Below are 16,784 nucleotides of genomic sequence, written 5' to 3'. Positions count from 1 at the left end.
CTTAAGTGCCATCAGCTAAAAACAAAATTTTCAACGACAACCGTTTGTTCAAAACTTATTAACGCAATAATGTTTACCCATATTTGTTGGAGTTATTTATTTCATGCTAATTAAAATATTAGTAAAATTATATAATAATGAGAATATAAATATTGTTTATTTCGCGGGCTTGAACCCTTTTAATCCATTATAACCCAATGTTGCTAATAAGCAACATCAAAAATGTTGAACATTTCTGCACTATTTACGAAATATCTAAGCTACGTATTATTTTTTGGTATAAATTTTAATGAAAATGTATTTAGCTGCCACGATAATTATGATTGAGTGCAAAATTGTCTAGTTTTCAAAATGAAAAAATCCTGAAATTTTATTTCCTCCAGAAGCAGCTCTGGGTTCATAAGGGTTAAAACATTACAATTGATCTATATTGCTCAATTATCACAATGTAAAACAATGTAGTTATAAATACATATTAACAGAGAATATATATTAAGAAGTATGATACATATTGGAATAGTTATTTGAAAAAGATTTAAAAATACATAAAAGGAAAAATAAATAAATTTAATAATAAAAAATAGTTAAAAATAAAAAATTAACAATTTTTAGTAATATACACTGCAATTATGTACTATAGACATGCAAAACGGACTCATTTGGGTTTGGCACAAGAAGCAGCTCACTAAAAAATTTTAGACGCTATTGATTACTTGAGTTATAAGCAATTATTCATCCGTTTAATAAATTTATTAAATTTATTTATCGAAAGAAGACTTCCTATAGTTGTGTAATGTGTCATAACCGCTAAGCATTGCATGCAGAGGGCCGTTGCTTAATAATGCCTTCGCCTTCACCAAGCAGGCGTAACGCTCCTCGACGTTTTGATCGTAAAATAGAATTGTTTTGCTCACATCGGTGAAAGAGTCGGTGAAACCTGAATATCCGAGTCACGACTCTTAAGTATGGATTCGCAATGTACAAGGGAATCGATGTTTGAACATACGAAATTGACATTTCTGGTCAGCTATCGTTTTACATGTTGAACGTGTACTCGAAGTCATTCCATACCATGGATTTATATTGACAATTTTTTTAAGTGAACATTGCGTTGTTTCGGCTCCTAAGCCGTCGAAACTCACTGATATCAGCGAGAAAAAACTGAGAAATGAGATGTTAGACCTTGCTTGTTTCATGTCTGCGAACTATCGAATAGGGAGAGGCAATTTTGAATGAATATATCGTGAAGTAACCATAAACTCGGCATATAATTACGACGGGGTAGAATATGATTAATATCGGTTTAATCAAAGTGAAAATTTAACATTTTGCCGAAAGCATCTTATCCTCATACATCGATGAAATCTCCACATTTGGTCTTAAATATCTCATTTAATGTAGAATGTTTGTGTCAACAATAATATAACTCTGAGATCAAATTTTATCGCGTGGTTTGACACTTTCCCGGCAAATAGTGTGAATGAAGTTCTCTCAGGCCAAGATGACAAATTTGGATGACTTCCAATTTCGTACCCGTTGGTAAGCCCGAGAAAATTAATTTCATAAACTTGTCTGTGTCATTATACTTGAACACAGGGTAATTGCCCTGACTCTCAAGTGCATCGAGGAGCTTAGAACGCCTCAGAAGGTGAGTGCATCTTTCATCGTTTCCATTGAAATACGCCTTCATGAAAATCAAAATGGAAAATTATAAAAATGAAGAACTTCACCATAAACCGCGGAGGTATCCGTTCTCAAGGTATAAAAATGTTTTTGTTTGAAATGGAACTGATCGGAATATGATATGTTTCTGTATTTTATGAATGATATCCATCCTAAAATTTAATTAACCTGTGAAATAGACACTAACCACTGCTTAAATTATCTAGATCATAAAACCAAATAAAGATAAATACCGGCATTCCTTCTCCATTTTTCGGCAACCCTGCTACACCGATCATGTCATCCCAGCAAGTTCAAGTCATTGCTCACACAAATTTATGGCTTTTCATTTCTTAATTCATCGCCTTCAACATTCCACAGTAAACAGACAACTTCAGGAAAGAAGTGATCACAATCAAACAAATTGCTTCAGCTAACGGTTCTTCACAAAATTAAATTGAATAATTAGTGCGGTTTCTCTGTAAATGGCTCATAATTACGACGGAATTCAATTTTAATTCTGAGCTGGTGAACTTTATAAAAATATGTTTTTATAATAAGAATTTAAAATTGATCCTAGGGGAAAACATATCGTCTCTATTAAAAACGTTACATAAATGCATGATTTTTTTATCCCAGGGTTGCAAGTTTTAAAATATGGAGTATTAAAATTGACGGTTAATAATGCCATTTAGTTGGCCTTTTAGTAATTATTGATAAAAGAGCCGATTTCCGTCTATTTACCACTTGTATACCTCGTGCTTACTCACCAGTTGGGGACAATTGATATCCATGAAGATTCCGTCTTTCAAATACAGTGAAATCTTCGGAAGCGACCACCTCTATTCAGCGGCCACTTTTTCCAGGAAATGAGCATATTTCTCTTTTCAGCAATTTATGTTCCTCGTCTTTTCTTTAAGGACCGCCTTCTATAATGGCCAGCGACCATATTTTTTCTGCTAACTGTCAAACCCCGACATACACTTCCAAAAAATACTTTGGAGTATTATTTGGGAATTGATATATTCTAAAGAATATACTTTTCCTTCAAAAACGAAGCTAAAGATAAGTTATAAAATACTGGAATGTGTGAAAGCACGGCCGCCCCTCCGTAGCTAGAAAGCAATATTACTTCATTCATGGGTATGACAGCATCTACGCATGAAATTACGATGTTAAAAAGCTCTAGCAAGTTGATCATGCGATTCAATTTCAACAGAAAATTCTATATATTTCAATAGAAAATAAATTAATTTCTCATTACGTTATTACTACTTTCTGAAATTATAACATCTCTCACCTATTTTCAGCAGCCACCTTCACCAGCAACAATTTTCCTTGTACTTATACTAAACGAACGTATTTCCCATCATTATTCTATTTAACGAACTTCAAACGTAACAAGTCCTCCTTGGTGCTTGAAGGGAGGGGGTAAGGTGGAGGATGGCGTTTTGATAATGTTGTTTGTAACGACGAAACGCATAGTGTGATAATAAAACTCAGAGGAAATATTGCAATGTCTTATTTTAATAATATTCGTTCTTGAAAATGATCCTAAACACCCATTCCTCGCATCAAAAGTTGTTTGCTAAGAAGAAACAAGAAAGTATTTAAAATTGCGAGCACTGGGGTACAGATCTGCATTAATAACGTCAGCATGTAAAGGGTTAATAAAATACGAGGGTAAACTACACAATTCGTCTTAAACTGCAACGAGCGGAAAGGGATCCCCACACGCCTTTTGCACGAATGATGATAGGAGCCGCTAGAGACCAACATGGGAGGGTACATGCGAGTCTCAGATTGCTCGAGCAATTTAGAACAGACATCTTTCGTAGCGACACGGAGGTCTTCTAAACTCACTATGTTTCTAGGCCCGTCACAAACGATAATATTGGAGAGATATTTTACCGAACGGATAATAATAGGATTTCGCTTTGCTCCTATCGTTAAAGGACTTAATTTCAGTAAAAGACTTAAAACAAAACTATTAAAATGCATGTTCTAGCTGAAGTGAGCTCTTTTTAGGGGAGTTCTTATGGTAAAAAAGTGACTAATTTCGACTATTCTATAATGCCACACACTGCCGATCGGGAAAGCAAACGAGGAGTCTTTGTGAACATAAATCCATTCCTTTGATTAGGTCTTAGGTTACTGATAGGAATGCAAATAAAATTAATTTTATTTTTCCCTTATATTTTATTTTACAAGATATTAAAATAAAAATGTAGTTTCTCGCTCTAATTAACAATCGATTTGAATCGGAAGCGCTAAGTTACTAATCTCGTGTTTTACTCAAATTGTTTTTTAATTGAGCCAGTCAAGTTGGGAAATCAATGTCAGACGTTTACGCGACTGATAAATTTAATTTTTCTCTAAATTTCAAGTGGTAAACAATAGTCAATATCTCAAACGAGCACTTTTTTAGATTACATTAAATTTTTTGATCAATGGCTGATGTTAAACCCCCCATGAGCCTAATAAAGCTGTTTCGGTGGTATCATATAGATGCAATTGACAGGCCTCTCGGCATTTGAGTGTTTGGTGGTTCCCATGGTGAATAAACTGAACATGATCCGGTTCCTCTTGACGGCTACCTTACGTTCAGCATCCTTACTTGGACCTCAAGGTTATGTTGCGGAGAGGAGTAAATTGCAGACGGAACAACTCCTTCCGTGACCTTTGATACGATTGGAGATGGCCAAAAAAATCTTCGGTACGAAATGCGAGACAGTGATATTACCTACGCATTCTGAGAAGACTGTAAGAACTCGAACGCCTCTGTGAACTGCTTATCATCAGTTGCCGATTGAGCATCAATCCATTCCCGTGATAAGTTAAATATCTCTTTGATTAATTCGACTTACTCAGGCTTCCTACCAGGTAAATAATTTTTGATCCCAAAGTTTCTGTGGTTAAGTTTACCGCCATCTTCAAGACACAAAATGACATTCTTAAAATCGTAAGTTTAATTTCATCGATTAGAAAGACATCCTGTGCCCTGAAGACGGTGGGAAATATAGCCACTGCAAATTTGCCGTTTAAAAATCCATTGACTGAAGCGAAGCCTGTGAAAACTTCCTAAATACAATGGATGAGGATAATATATATACATATGACATTTAAACAAAGCCTTACGTCGGAATTAGACCCATCATTGCCTCGGGCCTGCGGCAGGCTAGAAAACCTTTATACCAGCTCCATCAAACTCCTCTATTACGCCTCTTCGGTATGACTTCACGCCGCAACGACCCATCTAAAGTGGCCACAACAGATAACGGCATCGCTAAGATAATCGGCGCACCTTGGTTCATAAGTAACAAAAACGTCCGCAAAGAGCTAAAAAAAAATATCTCCTCTGCTTCACAGTCTAAAAACTTCACTAAATACCTTTTCTAAGGCTTTGTCCCCTACTGAAAATGAGTTACTCTCTTGTATCTGGGGTTACACATTCCTAGTGAAACTAGACCATAAAGCTCCAAAAACTGCTCTCCTAACTTCCCATATCACTTTTCCTTAAATTAACCTAGCCCGACATGCCATGGCTAAAAAAACCAATTCATTGAAACCAACTTGACAGAATGCATAGGGTAGTTTCCTTCATCAAAGAAAACGAAAGTCAATGATTGCGATTCGTTCCCTACCATTAGTGTATTCATAATATACAAATTATTTTGTTTTAAAAATCCCAGTTTAGACTTTAGACTAATGGCAATGGCCAATTTTAACCGCATTTGGAAACGGCCAGATTGGCCCCACGCGATGCCACTCCACGTGACGTCACAGGGACCTACATGCTATACGAGTAATCAGGAGTTCTACATCGTCTGAGATTACCAATGCATGCATGAGGCACGGATTTCAGGGAAACATCTCTTAATAATCATCAATTACAATTTCCTAAGGTCGGAAAGTTTCCTTCGTTTGATAAGGTAATCCTTAATCCTTATTTAAGCCAAGCGCTACCTGCTAGTAGGGTACTTTGCTACCTGCTAGCAGCCTGCATCGCAGCGGCGCACATATCCTCGCCCCAAGGTCACCTCACACCGCGGCAGCGGAAAACAGAATGACGATACACGAGCTTTTCCCAGCATTCATACTTAGCCGTCGCGTTTTCTCGCGCTTGAAATTTTTCATTTTTCATTCAATGGTGAAAAATAGATATCGTCATTTAAAAATCCAAAAGCGTGAAATTTGTACTCCAGGAGTAATATCTTTCGATTTAGGCAATAAAAAAATTATAGGAAACCACCCTTTTGATAGACAGTGACATACACAGGCAGTGATAATTGACCTCAACTAAATGCTTACGTGTGTGATAGAAAACCGGAAGCTTGAAATGCAAAGATTTGAACTTCGAAAGAATACTAATCATTTTTCGTATGATGATCTCTTTGTTGTGAAGGTAGCAAAAGAGCATTTATAAAGTTTTAAGGCAATAGTTTTATGAATTTAAGCTCAATAGTAATATCAGTGTTACTTTACAACCTGTTGAGTGTGATCACTTTGGATGGGCAATGGAAGTTGCTCTGTGGTACAATTCCATTATTAATAATTTTAATGACAAAAAAAAGCAATTTTGCTTATGAAGTGAAAGATATGTCAGTAATAGTCCCTATGCTGAGAAGCTAATTGGTGATAGTAATTGAGGTATGTCTATTACCTAGATGTTGGGAAATTCGCATGCCAGGATTTTATGCCGAAATATCATGAATTAATAGGAATCAGCGAAATGAAGTGGCCATAAGAGTTGTGTATTGTGGTACAGTGGTCCCCGAAAAGTCACGCTTGTTTCCTTCCCCTCAGTTCCTCAGTGGCAAAGATTTCCTGGAACGATAATAGTGGGAGAAGTCTTTCCATCCATTATTTATCCGATGGTCACTCCTGCGAAAGGGTAACATATATGGTTGCGAAATGGAATCGCGGTGCTCTTTGTCGTTTTGATACTTACGTTATTGAAATTTATGGCTTTTAAGCAAGCACTTACCCTTAAGGCACACGCATACCGGATATTCTTCATGGACTCTTACCTTTCACCCTGCCAGCTTAGTGGAGAAAGCTAAGGCTTGGAGTATCCCTGACGAGTCCAAGCTTTCTGCCTCCGAGAGTAGTCAAATAATTCTTCTAAGCGTAGTTCAAACGGTTGTCGTTGGTATCTTAGATCGTGGCCATATTATCGTAGTATCTACGTACATATAATACTAATTCCATGCTACTTGCAAAGACATTCAATTTGGGATTCAGTGATTTCGGAGCAGTGGAAGCATCTACAGGTACTTTACATTTTGAACCATTGAACCATTAATTAATGGCTTTGAATGGCGATACTATAATTTGTTTTAGTAATTTAGCGACTAATCATTCGTTTAATCTTGTATAACCGCCATCTTAAGCAGCTTTTTCGGTAAAAATTGACCCAAACAGGCAGTGATAATACTTGTGTCACTGATTTACCATACGATGACAACCTTATTATCCGAACAAGGAGATATACAGTTTCTAAATTTATCTTGCATTTTTTTCTTTATAACGTGATTTGATATACCTCTGGCCCGTGATATTGGCAGAAATAATATAAAGCATATTTCTTTCGATAAATTTAATTGGTAAGTTTTCTTCATTTTTCTTGGAATTCATTCTAATCATATCTCAATCAAGACTTTTGGTATTATTCATTGATTTTAAAGTGCAATGGATTTGATTTACCACTTCGCGATCTAAGGCTAATAGTCTATCTTAGGCTAATATGCGATCTTAAGTTAACATGGATGACCAGGCCGTCAGAGTAAACCTGGAGTTAACATATAATCCCTTATAGTACCCTGTTACGTGTTTTTTTCTCATTCAATAAGCAAGTTTTATTTCAGATTATAAACCTTTTGGCTTCGTTTAACACCTTTTAAATCTAAAATAGGCTTGCTAATTATATGCATAAATTACGGAAAAATCAGGCTTTTTGAAAGTCCCGTTTTGCTCCTATCCTCTGGGCAGTAAGTTCGAATTAAGCTTCAGAGATGTCGCTGCTGCACGTAAGCAGCGCTCGGACGTGGCGGAGTTCGGTACTAGGGAAATCGCTGTACGAAGCGGGCAAATTGATTGGTCATCGATGTAACCCGTTTAATTGAATTAGTGTGCTGTCTTCCCTCACTTACTTTGTGATTCAACTCGAAGGTTGCTTTGAAGAGGCGATGGTATAGTTCACCTCGATTTAAGCAACAGGTGTGAGAATATTACACGCCTATGGCTTAGGTAATTTCCCTGAGCAACCTCGTACTGCGAGCATTTTGTTTGGGGGTGTTCAAAGGCTTCTCCCGGGATTTGAATTCTGGACCACTAGATTGACTTCTACCACTAGATTAATACAGCAATATTAACGAGAAATAGATATTATAGCATTGCAGTGCCATAGCTTATGGAAATTATGCAATTAATTAATGGTTGACCGATTTGACGAGAAAAATTATAAATTGAACGATTCATTATTCATGAACCATTCATGGCTTTGTACGTGCTGTTATAATTCGTTTGGTAATTTAACCGCTAATTTTTCACATAATTTTGTATCGTCCGCTTCGTAAGCTGCATTATTTGGACAAAATTGACCTACACTGGCAGTGATAATATTTTTTCATTGATTTATCAAACACTGATAGCCTTATTACCCGGAGAAATAAATATACGGTATTTTTATTACGCTATTTACGCATCTATATACTGTTGCACATTCAATAACTGCAGACTAAATTGAAATTACGTGATTCTCCGACATCAGTATGGCTGACAATAATTTTGAATAGGCAACTGCTCTACCAATTGAAAAAATGCCCACTTTCGATTTACTACTCTCAAACCCATCTACTCATATTTTTCGGTTAGCATAATTCCATCTTTTTGAGGTGTTTCCCAGTACTTACCGGGGAGGGGATGTTGAAAACAATGTTAGAGGGTAGAATTTTAGAATGGAAACGCGTCGTTAAAATTAATCAGTGAACAATACGATAAGTTTTATGATTTTTTCGGCATGCTATTCCACCATATCTCGCCAAACACAGTTGAACTGTGTTTAGAGAGACAGTGATTAAATTATCTTAAAATATCCCTTTCAGGTATACTTTCGAATGACTTAGATGCCTAGTGATATCAATAATAGTCTATCTGTTACCGTGCGTCGTAAAAATTTATCTTATATTTCAACAATTTACTTTGTCACCGCTTTAATCATTGTTTAATCTTCAATTTTTCTCTCTTTTCAGGCAAGTGTCCCTTGTTTGTTTTGCAGATTCGTCAAGTTATGGATGGGAGAATTTCAGATGGTGAGTTATTATATATGTAGAACCCATAATAATTCGTATAATTTTATCCATCAGCGTTCTCATCACTTTATTTTCTGTCGATTGCGGCTTAGGTACCTGTGTGATTTTTTTTGAAACACTGGTTTTATCGTATAATAAAATCGAGTGCTGAGCTGTTAGGGGATGTTGAAAACAGCCTAAGAGGGTAGAATGTTGGGAAAACAAGGGAGACAAAGGAAGAGAAAATGATAGATTTTTCGATAGAATGAAAGGGAGTAGGCCTCATTGCGAATTGAACAGGGATGTACATGAAGGGAAGGGATACTGCTAGTATACTTTTTAAGTACTCCATGGTAACCTATTTTAATCGGTAGATTACTTTAATAATAATAATGAGGTTGTTCAAAAATTGTTTGAATTGCGCGGACCCGGTCACATCGAGTAGAATCTGGTTGGTGTCGCCATGTTTGTAGAGATCAGATGGTTACAGCGTAGTTTAGTGAATGCAGTTAGGTTTATTGGTCACTGCGCTACTCAGTTGTTTGTGGGGTGGTTTTTTTTTAAGTTTGATATCAATATGAGTGACTCGATCAAGGAAAGTGTCGCTGCGAAATTTTATGTCAATGCAGGAAAATCTGCAAGAGAAACTTATAATATGCTCAAGATGTCTCATAGAGATATTTTTATGAATCATGCGACATATTTCAGGTGATGCGGACGTTTTAAATCTGGCCGTCAGTCTACTGAAGTCGATGAGTGTCGTGGACATCCTTCCGCATCATCTGACGATTCCAGCGACGACAAAATCACCGGCCTGGTTCGGGAAAATCGATGTCCGATAATCGGAGAGCTTGCCGAAGACTGTGGGATATCATTTGCTTCACTTTATGAGATTTTGAACGAAAAATTGAACATTCATTGCGTTTCTTCGAAGTTACTTTCTTGTCAGATGTCAATGAGGTAATGGCGACGGGGTAAGGACTTAGAAATAGGTCAGTTGACTGGTAGTTGAGTTTACTAATTAATTTATTCCTTAGTTCATGTTTCTGAATTTTCTTAGTAATTCTAAGAGCTTTTTTTACATGTTCTACCTTCATAGGAAGGTTGCCTTCATAAGTAGGATAAAGATTTATCCCATAGCCGTCATATGTAGTGCATATGACAGCTATGGGATATGTATGTATGATATATATGTGTCATATGTAGTACATAACGTGTGCTGCATGTTAGTGGAAGTAAATTTTAATCCTCTGGTACATGTTGGCGATAGTTCACCCCCTGCCAAACACCTCTGTAGGTGGCTTGTAGGATAATATGTAGATGTAACTGACGGGAATCGTAAAAGAAGCGTTATAGGACTATTTCCAAAAGTAGAAACACCGTTGGGATGAGTTTGTGAACCGGGAAGGAGAATACTTTGAAGGATACCCAGAAATATAACTTCTGAATGAATTACATTTTGTTTTATAATGTCAGTCTACGTATTTTTTGAAAAGCTATCGTATATTATGTTAAGAGAACCACTTCTCTCAATAAAGTCACTTCTGAACTCTAGACGCTGTCGGGATTGCCAGCAATACCGTCTTTTAATGCCGCACAACGCGTTGGATACCCGCAGAAGATAAATGTATCTTACATGGAAGTAATTGTCTGTACATAGCTCCATATTAGGCATGTTATTTCGTTGAAAAAAAGAAGTTGTTGAACTTTTCCACAGTTATTTTAATGAGTATGACGGGTTTCGGCCCACAGAAACATCATCTGGTACAAGACATTACAGTATATGAGAACATCACATTTATACGTTTGAGGAATAGGTGGGGAAGGATTTCACAAGTTTGAGGAAGGGGTTGTGCAAATACCTTTTCTTTCAATATGTCGAACTTCCATTTTATCACCCCTGAAACGTTTGAATTTATGTTATTTCGTTGCTTAAATTTCCGACAGGCCTCCACTTTCGCTTGATGCATCGTGCTTGTAAGGAGCATTGGTGCTGATTCGTCTTGCGCCTGAAGCCATTTACACAGTCATGCACCACTGACAAAGGTCTCAATGGAGGCGACGACAGATACATTTCACCCCTTTACGAATAAAACAGATGCCTCCGGCGGCGAGGTGAAAATCTACCATTCAGAACTCCCGAGCCCATTTTCTACCGAAAGGGGTGCCGATGTATGGGCGATTTCTTTCATTCCCTACACAGGCGCGTATCTAAAAATTCAGGGACCTTTCCCTCCAACAATGGAATCCATTTTTGTCGTCCAAAACTTGTGTTATGCGTTTCTACTCCATTCACTCTCGTACGCGATGCGAATCGGTCTATGCATGGAAGGTCGTGAATATCCGTCGGTCAGACCGATACCCGATTCACCGAGGGTCGAAGCGTGAAGAAAAAAAAGGGTTGCTCAACCGCGATATAACGAGAAATATCGGAAAAAATCGATTGGTATCACCCTTGCGTCCGCGACAAATCTTTTTTTCCTTTCTTCTTTTACGGAGGCAGCGATGAAATGGCTCAAGGGAGAATGTGGATTTTTGCTTTCGAACAAATTTTCGCACAATAAAATATACGGTCGTTGCCTTTACAAAGGGTTGCAAACGAGACGATAAATCCACAAGCTACCGCTGGTCGTGTTTTTTTTCAAATCAAGGTTTGGGAATGAAATACACTCCGCAAGCCCTATTTTTTTTAAACGAGTTCGTCATTCAGGATAAAGCACATCCTAGGACAGACTCAGTCCGTGTGGTGGAATTAATTAGTAGGGGAGATTTTAAAAGGCCCAACTCGATTATGTAAACTTCATGAGGTGCTCACTTGATGACATCGGGCAACGGTCTCTAATGACATTTTACGAACTATCTCCAATGCTGCGCGATTCGTCAAAAACTGCTACGGGCGTACAGACTGCGTTACCCAGATGGGAGTCGCTGGAGACTCGGAGGCTGCGTGCTAGGCTTAGATTGTTTGAACAATGGCGAATGCATATCTTTAACCCTTTATAACCCAATGATGCTTCTAAGCAACATCAAAATTGTATAAATTTTCGGCTCAATTTAGGAAATATCTAAACTGCGCGTTATTTTGTGGTGTTAATTGCAATGACGAAATATTTAGCTGCCATAATAATTATAATTGGGTGCAAAATTTTCACGTTTTCAAAATGAAAAATCTTGAAATTTGATTTCTCCCAGAATCAGCTCTGGGCTATAATGGGTTAAGGGCGACACGGAGAACATCATATTGGAGACCCACTACATGTCCAGGTCCGACAGAAGCGATAAATTAAGAGAGATATTTTGCCGAACGGATAGATATGAGAACTCGTTTTTCCCCTGAACCATGAAAGACTTAAATAAATACTAGTCGTAAATTTATTTGTGAATTTAATTTTCATACGTAGACGGTGTTCTAACTGCTCACGCCTTTTTAGGTGGCTTGCAGAGTAGTGCGTGGATATAGATGTGGAATGGAGGAGACGAGGATTGGTAATCGCCGAGTTAAAAAAAAATGAGCGTGGAATTTCTAATAGTAACCTAGGTAACGAAGTCGTCAACGCAGTATGAGCGCTAGATGTCTCGTAGGTAGTTAACTGCTGTAGCAAACTTCGTCGCGTAAATCCAGCTTTGCGGGAAATGTAAACATGGAAGGAAGGAAACAATTCACTGGAACTTACATTTGGAAAATGCTGCTCTACGGATGTGAGGCATGGACAATGACTGCCGCGGAGAAATTTAGGGAAGAAGCCTTCGAAATGTGGTGCAACAGAAGAATGATGAGGATAAAATAGATCGATCGATCAGGTTAATGATGAAGAAGTCCTAAGAAGAGTAGGAGAGAAGAGAAACCTCATGAAAACCTTAATACGAAGACGGAACAACCTAATAGGCCACATCTTGAGATATGATGACCTGATGAAGACAGTCGTCGAGGGATGGCATGGACGGAAAAGGAAGACTTCGAACAAAATATATGAAACTTATAAAGAAGGAGTTGAAAAAGAAGAAATACGTAGGTGTGAAAAGATTAACTTGTGGGAGAATTGAGTGGAGAGCTGCGTCAAACCAATCCTAGGATCGAAATGTGATGCTACAGAAGAATGATAAGGATCACATGGATCGACCGAGTTAGTAATGACAATGAGTAAGTCCATGCCCTCGATGGGAGAATATCCATCCAGTTGGGATTCAAGCGCGAGACCCCTGGATTACCAGGCGAGGACTTAACCCCACCGCCACCGAGGCTGGAAAAAAAGTTGCATCGGCCGGGAATCGAACCCGGGCCGCCCGCGTGGCAGGCGAGCATTCTACCACTGAACCACCGATGCTTGTTAAATTGCTTGGAAGGGGCATGAGACACTTCGTGCCCCGAGAGGAATCCCATTCCCATAATCCTTATATGCATGGTTCTTTTATCGGTATACAAGGGCCATGCCCATTCCTTTCATCATGCGCACCAGTTTTAGCACGAATATTACAAAAGAGGATCCTAAATACGGCCTCTAAACGTGTTGTCAAGCTCCGCGCATTTAAATGGGTTTACAAAATTCGCCACTCGCGTCGCTGGCGGACAAATTAGATCCAAGGAACTTCACGGGGAACTTACGTAAAATAAGCGATTTTAACCTAAATTTAGATACTTGATGATGTGATCTATCAACTTCATAAAATCTCAATACTATTCCTCGTCGTTACAAACATTGTGCTGCAAAATATTAGAAAAAATTGGATCACATTACATTCATCACCGCTCCGCGTTCATTTTTGAAAACCGATTAAAAAGCGATCGAAGTGGCAACAGAAATCAGCCTTCTAAGTTATGAAATTGGGCCTCCTCTAAGTAATGTTCTTGAGTTTGAGTATCACAATGGCACGCAGTCCCTACGCAGAGCAGCATCCGACTTTGACATCCCTCTTTCGTCCATCCTCACATCACCCGTCCCCACCAAACGCTACGATGTGCCAGCATCACTAGCCGCGAACGCTTAGTTCTTTACCTTTCTTACCCTTTAGGGTGGATGTGAGTGGGAAGAGGCTAAACTTTTGTGTTTAATGTTGGGCAGGGGATGACACCGAGGGGAGAAAGGAACTGGTTCAATGGAAGTTAGTACGGAGTGACGAAGCAATATGAGTTCATGTAAGACCATGATATTCAGAGAGGCAAGGTCTACATGAGGCTTCTCTTCTCTCCTCCTTTTCTTGAGGCCGTTTTACACGGGGCACGAGATTGCGCAGATTATAATTGCATTAATTTCGAATTATTACGTGCAATTACTTCAATTCACGAACGAAGTTAGAATAGGGGCCATTTTTCCATCTAACGTTTATGCATTCTCGCATGCGTTGTGGGAATCCACCGTTTTATACGGCGCATTTTTTACTGCGCCTTTGAACAAGCGTCAATTGTGGATATACGTGCCCCGTGTAAAACGGCCTTAAAGCGGTGAATTGCTAAAATGTATTAGAGAATGCATGGACGTGAGATGGAAAAGTAGCCCTTGTTCTAATTTCGTTCGTGTATTCGTGAAATTGCTCGCCAAATGAGGAATTAATGCAGTTCTAACCTGCGCAATTACGTGCCCGGTGTATGTATGACGGCCTGAAGCCTAGTAGTTTTCCTTCCTCATCCCAATAGCAGACCTTTTTAAGCTTCCCTACCTCCGAAGAATACTGTCAGGATTTGTAGTATCCTAGGGAGCATTTTTGCTGGCCCCAGTGGCGCAGCGAGGGGGGTTTTGGGGGATAAAACCCCCCCAGAGCTCAGAAATTTTTTTAAGTTTAATCCATTTTACTTAATTGGACCAGTAGTAATCATAGAATAGTGTTAGGATTAATCAAATATCCCTCAGAAAGCCGTAAAACTCGCCATTTTGAACCATTAGTTATGAAATTTTTCTGGAGGAGTGCTCAGTGGGCACTGCCCACGCAAGTCCTGCTTACCCTGGTATGTATGCAATACCCCCACACCCCTAAGTATTAGTTGCGCCTACAACCCCCCATAACCTTAATTCTTAGCTGCGCCCCTGGCTGGCCCGACCGGAAGGAGGGGTTTATGGGTTTCAAATACCTGCCAGTAAGACGGGCACCTTCCCCAGGAAACGCTTTTCAATTTGTTCATCATAAAAATAAACACAGTAACCAGGTCGGCAAACCTAGGTTGAGGAAATATGAGAGGGTGAGAAGCCAAGGGGTACCAGTGATTTCTTTTTTCTAAATAGAGTTAGGTACAGAAATTAACTAAAGAAAACAAACGAGAATGGCCGAATATTTAGTAATGAATTTGATTTTTCACTCGATGTCAGCACAGAACTGAGGCTCACTCGTATCCCTTGGCAACCAATTTTTGCGTATTTCCTCTTACAATTGACTTTATCTAATCGTGCGAAAGATCCACAGAGAAAAAATTATCCGCCTTGACCGGGAATCGAAACCGGATCCCTCGATTTCCGGTCGAGTGTTTTAGCCAGTTCAGCTACCGAGGCGTCATTCTTCCCTGTGGATATTTGTGGACACTACCGGACAAGGTGTTGCTGGACTGCAGAGCATATGATGCCACAAGCAGTCCAAATTGTGCCCACAGCGCCACAGCCGGAGAGCAGGCCCGGACATAGAACACAAAGAGGTGCACTCGACCGGAAATCGGGGGATCCGGGTTCGAATCCCGGTCAAGGCGGATGATTTTTTTCTCAGTGGATCTTTCGCACGATTGTTCATTGCGGGTGACTCCCGTAAAAGTTATCACCGCGGCTAGTCCCGGTATACTTTAAACGACTTTACCTAACTCTAGTTGAGAAAAAAAATCACTTGTACCCCTTGGCTTCCCACCCCCTCATATATTCTCCAGATCCATATATTCATCCACCGGTAGTGAATCCCAAAATCCCAACCAGCGATTTGAAAATGAGTATCGCTGCGGTATTTCTTTACAGCCTGGGCCAATTTCCTGCAGCCTCGCACTTCCTATCCGCCGTTCCGCCCTGTTCCTCACACTATACAGTTACTTTTTTCGGCCACACAAAAACTTCTATTCTCTTCCTCCCCCTTCTCCATCTTCCTCGCTCATTCTTCTCCCCTCTTACGATGTATCCGTGTTTGACTCCCCCCTCCCTTCTTCCCCCACCCCATTCCCCCTCCCTTGCAACTCCCCCTCCCCTATATAGCTCGGCAACAATCGGGGCGGCAGGCGAGGTGGCCGCGTCGTCATGGCGGATCCGGTCCGCGCGCCATTGTTGGTCCTCGTATCCCGAGCACTCAAGAGATGCCGGCTCGCTTTCAAACGCGCCATTGTCCAAACAAGTGGGCGTTTTTCCGCGTGGATCGTGTACATACAAGCATAGGATGTGTCGCGTCATATATGGAAGAGTGATAAATGCATTTGCATCTCGTGTGAGTCATTAACGTCCTCACGTGAATAAGTACAGGGATAAACAGAACTCACATATGTAGAAGTGTTGTTGTTGCTTTTAAATTGCAGATAATTCTTCGAAGGCTCTCGCTCGTGGGCAACTTAACTGACAAAGATTTAAAATGCGCTTGGTTGAGGCGTTACTTGATGGACATTCTTTATGACTATTAGGAAAGAATAAAACTAGTGCTAGTGTAATAATTATAATTCACAATAATTTATTCTCTTGCAACCAGGGATGAACAGTATTTCAAATATAAATATTTTAAAATACGTATTTGAAATACGTTTGTGATTTGTATTTGGTATTTCAAATACACAAACCTTAGTGTATCTTGTATTTTGTGTTTCAAATACAGATTTTTGGTATTTTCCCGTAGTAAAATATAAAATACATTTTAAAAATACTTTTGAAGTAGCTCTGATTA

General features: G+C 39.2%; 1 non-coding gene across 1 annotated transcript; it reads right to left on the bottom strand.

The window, feature by feature from the left end:
- Positions 1-13,208: 13,208 nt before the first annotated feature.
- Trnag-gcc lies at positions 13,209-13,279 on the bottom strand. The gene has a single exon. It is a non-coding gene; the product is annotated as a tRNA-Gly (tRNA).
- Positions 13,280-16,784: the final 3,505 nt, after the last annotated feature.

The sequence above is a fragment of the Ischnura elegans genome, chromosome 6, assembly GCF_921293095.1.
Source record: "Ischnura elegans chromosome 6, ioIscEleg1.1, whole genome shotgun sequence".
NCBI lineage: Eukaryota > Metazoa > Arthropoda > Insecta > Odonata > Coenagrionidae > Ischnura > Ischnura elegans.
Note: the sequence above shows the minus strand (reverse complement) of the source record. Positions and strands in the feature narration are given on the sequence as shown.